Source organism: Aplysia californica, unplaced genomic scaffold, assembly GCF_000002075.1.
Source record: "Aplysia californica isolate F4 #8 unplaced genomic scaffold, AplCal3.0 scaffold00005, whole genome shotgun sequence".
Classification (NCBI taxonomy): Eukaryota; Metazoa; Mollusca; class Gastropoda; order Aplysiida; family Aplysiidae; genus Aplysia; species Aplysia californica.
The window spans coordinates 884,505-892,396 of record NW_004797275.1 but is presented as its reverse complement, the minus strand read 5'-3'; positions in this window follow the sequence as shown (position 1 = coordinate 892,396).

The window sequence follows — 7,892 nt, the reverse complement described above, 5'->3', positions numbered from 1 at the left end:
TAACTTGTGAAACGTTGGTATCTTTTACTTAACTTGTGAAACGTTGGTATCTTTTACTTAACTTGTGAAACGTTGGTATCTTTTACTTAACTTGTAAAACGCTGGTATCTTTTACTGTACCGTACTGAATATGGGGACGTTTGCCATTAAGAAAAAGGACGATGTTTTTGTGATTCCATACTTTCTTTAATGACTTCCAAAAAATGATAATAATATAATGTTGATCATTTTCAGTATAGTGTCTCTCTCTAGCATGTATGTGGGCTATATCCGTGGACAGACGCCTGTTTCACTCAAGGCTGTACGTTACTGCTGTCACGCTTTGAACACGAATAGAACAAGTATAACATACAAACCTAGGATATCACTTGGATAATTTAACGCCTTGCTCGAAATACAATGTGTAAAGTTTCTCGAGGAACGTGGGAGACCACGTACATAAAAATTTGGTCCAATTATTTTGTGAATATTCCTTATAGAATGAAAAATACAAGGTGTGATGTTGCTCACTTCAATAAGCTCCACAAACTTGTAGCTGCAGTTAAAGCCATCCCTTGTGTATTCGTTTGTTTCTTTCACTTCACCCTTAGAGCAGTTGCGGGAACTGTTCCCACACGGAAGAAGAGATTTATTGACATCTGCCGACTTGTTCCAAAGCGTTGATGGCGCCTCTTGGGGTCTGGAGCTCTCCTGATTTGACGAATGTAAATTGTATCGCAAATATGTGCCGGATGCATATCCAAAATACTGTAAGTAAAAGGCTGCAGCCTCCTTAATAACGTCGAAGTACATTGCACTGGTTGTTGGGAACTTACCTTTTACAGTAAATGTATAAAATTTGTTTCCTCTCGAAGTAATTCCACTTTCATCGACAAGTCTGAGCTCAAGTATTGCAGATGGTTGATACTCGTACTCAAACACACACTTGAGATACTCAACAAATCGGGAGTTGATCAGTGTTTTCGTGCTCACTGTTGTTGTATCATGGACGGCGCCTATGCGCTCTGGTGTCTGGGGCGGTCCCTTAATTGTAAAACTAAACCTGGTCTCAAACAGACATAGTCCGTTGACCCGCTCAATTTCGTCTCCATTACAGTGAACTTGTCGACATTTCTGCCCAGGCTCACTTCCACATTCAGTATGTACCCACGTCTTGCCAAATCTCAAGGGTTTTTTTCTGAAATGAATGTGGTTGTCGTCATCGACATCAAGCAGTATTGAGAAGGCATAAAATCTTACGGAAATTTGATTCGGGTCACAAGTACGTGGTCGTCCAGGTCTTGACGGGTAAATGTAGAATCTGATGAGAAGAAAGTGATACCAATTATTACCACTAACTCTTCCTCCTCCTCCTCCTCCTCCTCCTCCTTCTCCTTCTCCTTTTCCTTCTCCTTCTCCCTCTCCTTCTTCTTCTCCTTCTTCTTCTTCTTCTTCTTCTTCTTCTTCTTCTTCTTCTTCTTCTTCTTCTTCTTCTTCTTCTTCTTCTTCTTCAGGAATAGCATTAGTCTAGGTTATTTCATAAATCACACAATGAAAAATCTCCCTGGGCATCCTTTAGGGGACAGGCATAGAGAGAAGAGTAGAATGTGAAATAGATCAAGAGGGAAATTTAAGATTTGGGAGGGGGAGAGGAGAGAGGGGGACAGGGAGAAAGAGAGAGAAAAAGAGAGAGATAGAGATAGAGATAGATAGAGAGAGAGAGAGAGAGAGAGAGAGAGAGAGAGAGAGAGAGAGAGAGAGAGAGACAGAGACAGAGAGAGAGACAGAGAGAGAGAGAGAGAGAGAGAGAGAGAGAGAGAGAGAGAGAGAGAGAGAGAGAGAGAGAATATACTTGTCCATTTCTGCTAAATCTTTGAGGGCTTCTTCAACGTCTTCGTGTCCCCAAAAAGCTGGTCCATTATACACTCCTGTCCAGTACACCAGGTTTGGGCGGGAATCATTAGTTGCTCTAGCATAACACCAGTATACAGAGGAGTTCCGGAACGTGAAGCCAGTGGTGGTCTCCGTGATAGGAATGGTCATTCTGTGAAAGGTACAGACAGCCACGGCCTTAATTATTTTCTACATCCTCCTCCTCCTCCTCCTCCTCTTCTTCTTCTTCTTCTTCTTCCTCATTTTTCTCCTCCCCCTCCTCCCTTTCCTCCTCCTTCTCTTTTTCCTTATTCTCCTCCTTCGTCTCCTCCTCTTCTTACTCAGTCTGCTCCTCCTCCTCCTCCTCCTTCTACTCCTACTCCTCCTCCTCCTCCTCCTCCTCCTCCTCCTCCTCCTCCTCCTCCTCCTCATCATCATCATCATCATCATCATCATCATCATCATCATCATCATCATCATCAATTAGAGTTGAAAAGACTTGATAGTTTTTCAATGTGTGCACCTTTGCAAGGACAAATCCCAGTGACGTATCTCTAAGGTATGCTTGCTATCATTTTGAGCCTGCGATTACTAATCACTCGATATCTGGTGCTATTTTTGTATCGGTTAACAAAAATCACCTACCCCTTGTATCAAAAGTTCAGATTGGGTGGTTGACAGTGCTCTGTTTTGATGTGGTTTACTCCATCGTCCTTATCTCTCCCAATTCAGGTTTGTGTTTGTTACTCTTTTGTAACTCTTCTGTTTCTAATCTTCGGCACTTATGTGACCCAGTTGCGCCGTAAAACAGTACAAAAACACACATGATTAATTGTTTTAAAGTTTGACTTAATCACGGAATTTGTATTCTTTCTTTAGAAATGTGTGACTGCTCAGCCGATTAGCTTGGTTTTCTGAAACATTTGGCTTTGTGCAAACAATATTGTATTTGTCTCAGACATTTTAAAACGCTGATGACATTGAAATGTGGCAGACATTAAATTTTGTGTAGACAAGTTAAGTCAGTAAGCTACCGTGATATTAATTGAAATATATATTTTGAAGCATAGAAAAGTCTATATTTATGTTTCATTGACTATTCAAAGTGGAATGTCCCAATTACTTTAAACTTTGTGGACTTTAAAAAAAGCCCTTGACAGTATAGACCGAGAGGCCCTGTGGAAAATTCTTGCAATTTATGGCATCTCAATAAAAATAGTAAACTGTATAAGATCATTATGTACCAAAGCAAGCTGCGTCCCAGTTGAAGGAGAACTATCTACACCTTTTAAAGTAAACACTGGTGTTATACAAGCTTTTATATTATCACCGGTACTTTGGGGAATCGTGATCGATTTGTAATGAGACAGAGCAAAGACATTGAAACAGGAATTGGATGGACAAATGCCACGTATTTAGAAGATTTAGATTTTGTCGATGATATCTGTCTATCAACACATGAAAACCATTTTTTTTTAAACTAGCAAAAACTGGGGGGAAAAGCTGGTCTTATAATAAATGTATCTAAAACACAAGTACTACGACTATAATCATCAGAAACTACACCCTCCGTTCTTTATGGAGAACCCCTTGCAGAAATAAGTAAATTCAAGTACTTTGGCAGCATTATATCTAAAATTGCAGACTGCCTTAACGACGTCCACCAAAGACTATAAAGCATGGATCGCTTTTGTGAACTTAAAAACTATATGGAAGTCAAAGATAATTTTACCCCCCCCCCCCCCCCCCGGGCAGTGCCACTGACTGTAGTGTCTTTAGGCCATTCCCAAAGCATAGTAGAATTGTAAATGGGCTGACTCATGTCACGCTCATAACTGTGCCTGATCTACAACAGGGAACTGCTGCTTTTTCTTTCCTGATCCTTACTATTGTCAGTTTCCTCTACTTCTTTGGTATCTTTGTCACTCTCTTGTGACCTGCTATTTCCGGGGTGCCTTGATAGTCGAAGCAGACCTTTTGCTGTTGAAGCTAGAGAGGTGAGCAGTGTAACTCTGATTCCGTGTAAAGACTTCTCTGTCGACACCCACCCCTTGGCGATCATATGACCTTATGCAGTTGCGAGCGCCGTAAAACCCTCTACTATAAAAAAAAAAAGATATTTTCATTGAAGACGAAACTAAAAATATTTTGGCCATATTGGCATATGGTTCACATTTATGTGAGGCAGAGTGGTGGAATCAGGCTCTTGTCATAATAATCAAAGTGAAGAAACCTGCATTTTTCCGCAGGTTTGTGAATTTTTTTCAAATTTTTGTTTTTTCGCTCAACACCTTTTATGCCCGTTAAAGAACTCATTTCTGTGTGGATTTTCTTAAAAACGTTGATTAAAGGCACAAAAAATGTAAATTGTCAGTTACCACGGACCCTGTAATGTACAGGTTGATAAAGAAACTATTTGGCTCTTCGGGTAAACAAATTGGAAAAATCAAATATTAAGAAATGAGAAAAACGAAGTGAAGTCATTTTGACGGAAGCATCCCAGTTTGTCACAGGCCTCGACTGTGCCCTGCATGATGGAAGTTATCACTGACACTCTCAAAAAGAGTAAATGAATGATTGATTGATTTTATTAATTGGATTTTATTTTTCAAATCTTTATTACGAAAGAACATTCATCGTTGGGATTTTACAGAGTGATTTGTTTTTATTTGCATTAAAAAAAGGAAGAAATATTGAACAGCACAAGCTGAACTGACATTTTAGACGAACTATCTCTACACCACCAATTTGAAGGTGGAGAATATAAAACTTAAGTTACGACTACAATGTTAAAGTGCTCTAATTATGACTGTCATCAATATTCAAATACTTAAAATCAAATTGTGAATAAATGGGCCTGTAACAAACTGGGCAGCCCCCATTTTGACTAGGAGTGTAGATTTTCCTGGCTTATGTGTTACGGACAAGATATGTTGCCCCGCGCAGCTCAAGACCGGAACTTTTTTTAATGAACGGCAACGCAAACGGAAAATACTTACTTTAAAAGTTCTACCAGAGACCGTGCTGTTGGAGGGTCCATCATGACAGGTGGGCGGTCGTGACATGTATCTATGATGAGGACCTTCATTTCTTCGTCGCATATAGGACGGACGTTGAATATGCTGGGATGAAACAGTTGGAGTGTCGTTGTCCACTCCGCCGGACACAGCTGGTCAATGTCTCGGCAACATGAGTCTCTAAAGAAACATACTGGGTCACATGGGCAAGACACGTTATTGTGGACGGTCAGACAGTAGTCTATGCAAGACTCGGAGGACGTGTTTGAGGAAGTGTTTGAGGAAATGTTTGAGGAAGTGTTTGAGGAAATGTTTGAGGAAATGTTTGAGGAAGTGTTTGAGGAAATGTTTGAGGACATGTTTGAGGAAATGTTTGGGGAAGTGTTTGAGGAAGTATTTGAGGAAATGTTTGAGGAAATGTTGGAGGAAATGTTTGAGGACGTGTTGAAGGAAGTATTTGCAAAGCCATTCCAACTGTTGTTTGTCAAACTTTTCCAGTCTAACTCTCCAATGGCCAGTGTCTGAGCTTCTTTAATCAGAATGTGTTTGTTCGTTGAGGACGAATTGTCAGAAATAGCTTGCCGTCGTTGTCTATCTTGAAAATGAATCGCATTTTTTTCTGACTCAGTCCGTTTTGAGATTTTCAGCGTGTCCACTTCTCTCTGTAATGTCTGTGTGTGTCCAAATTGTTTCAGCAGTCTATCCCAAATTTTGTCTGGTTTGTCTTTCTTTGAAAACAGATCAGATATACTAGCATTTCTCTTGGTGCCTGCAGGGAAGTTTTTATCATGCATGATCATTTGTCCCCTAGGGTCCTCTTTTTGAGCCCTATTCGTAAATGTAGGCTGTAGCAAGAAAGAAAGAGCGTGTGTTGGTCTCATAGACACATTTAAGATGCAAAACATAAGAACGGCAATCATTTTCCAAAGATTATTAACGTATCCAAGTTTCATTTGATAGAGATGTCAATAACAATATAATGCGTTGACGGTTAAACTCTTTGGCCGAACATAATTTCTTTGCTTCTTCAACGTATCTCGGCTGTTCTGTCTTCAACGTATCTCGGCTGTTCTGTCTTCAACGTATCTCGGCTGTTCTGCTTTTCCCTCGATCCAGCACAAGACGATGATTTCAAATATTTTCCGAACTCAGGTTGCCAGATGAGAAAAGGAGCAACCGTTTTACTAAGCGCCCGATAAGCACGATGGTATAATACTATAATGTCAGAAAGGTTATTTAGTCTTGGGCTCAATATATCTCTAGCTTTTCAAGATCTGCCATCTTTGAGATTGTCACCTTTACAATAATATAAAGATATGATCTAACCAACCCAACTCCTTCATCTCTGACGAAGAAAATTGTGTGTTGGGTTTCGCATTCCATTTTAATATAGTATTCCAAGGGAGTAAAATTGCCTTGGGTGTTTTATCATAATTATTCGTCACTCTTTTAAATAATGTCGTCGTCACGAAGCCCTCCGGCATCCATACGCCGATGGATTCGATTTGCCCTCAAAGAAGCTTTTAATCATATTGACATTATGGGTATGGGGATACTGTTTCTTAGATAAAGCTTTGTTACGGGATTATAGGTTATTCAACTTCGAACAGTTTGGCCAGGGCAGCTGTAATATCACCATGCACTCGGTGCACCTCAGACGTTTCCCGTTGATAATGAAAAAGAGGAGAGGGAGGAGATGGAGGAAAGAGAGGAAAGGTAAGAGGTGAAGTGGGAGGAGGATAAGATAAGATACATATTTATTGTCCAGATCTTGGCATATTGGTTTGGTGTTTCACTGCGTACACATACACACACACACACACACACACACACACACACACACACACACACACACACACACACACACACACACACACACACACACACACACACAGGCTGCTACAGCATCTCTCTTGATTTCCAGTGCATTTAAAGTTATTCATAATATATTGATATATATTTTTATATCAGTGTTTTCGCTATTTGACAGTGCATATGGTGATGTAAGATTTGTTTTTTTTTAAACGCCAGTCAGTGTTTTCTACACAATTTTTATCAGTTTTTATTTCACCATGATTGGGCTTGGTATTTTTCTAGTGGACATATTTTTCCTCCTTCTGGGGTCTACTCTTCGTTAATGCACGGACGTCAACAACAAAGGAAGTTTTTCTCCTGAGTGTCACCTGAAAACCGTTCTCAGAGCCGTTTCCAGCTCAATATACTTGTACTGGGTGTCAATGTACCGGTAAAGGGGGGGGAAAAACCAAAAGAAAGAAAAGAGGTGGACGACGAAAACAAAGGGCAATCTATGTGGTAGACTGGAAAACAAAATCAATATTAATAACTTGGTCGAAATCGACAGTCGAAATTTTTTGCAAGAAGTAACACAAAATGTCAGAGAAGCTTGCCTTAACACCAGGTCAGGTCGTAATAAAGCGGACAGAGACAGAGACAGATACAGAACGGAAAGGGTTTCTAATGTAAGAGAACACATGTTTTATTGAATGTTTCTAGCTATTAAGTTTTCAATGTCAATTGAAATTTCGTAAGTTGTTATTGCATTCTACATTTTGAGCGAACGCATTGCCAGGCTCATAGTATGAATTTTTTCTCATATAAAGTTTTAAGCATAATATACGTTGACATAAGCTAATACTAATATATTAATATTCATAATACTACATTTTACGTAAACACATGTCCATCAATTTTTAAGGTGTGATATTTTTTATTAAAGGAATAATTAGAATAATTAGTCTCTCTCCACATAATTTGACCAGTAGTATTGGAATAATTAGTCTATCTCCACAAAATATTACCAGTGGTCTTTTGAAAAATTATTTCATCTCCAAAAGTATAACGACGAGATCGATCTCTGTAAACTCGAATTAAATGTTCTTGCTGTTCATTAACTTAAGCAAATATTTAATGTAATTATGGATAGATGTAGAATCTAAATGATTTTTGTACAAGCATGACCAATAAGAAATCAAATATTTTTTGTTCTATAAGATGTTATATGTC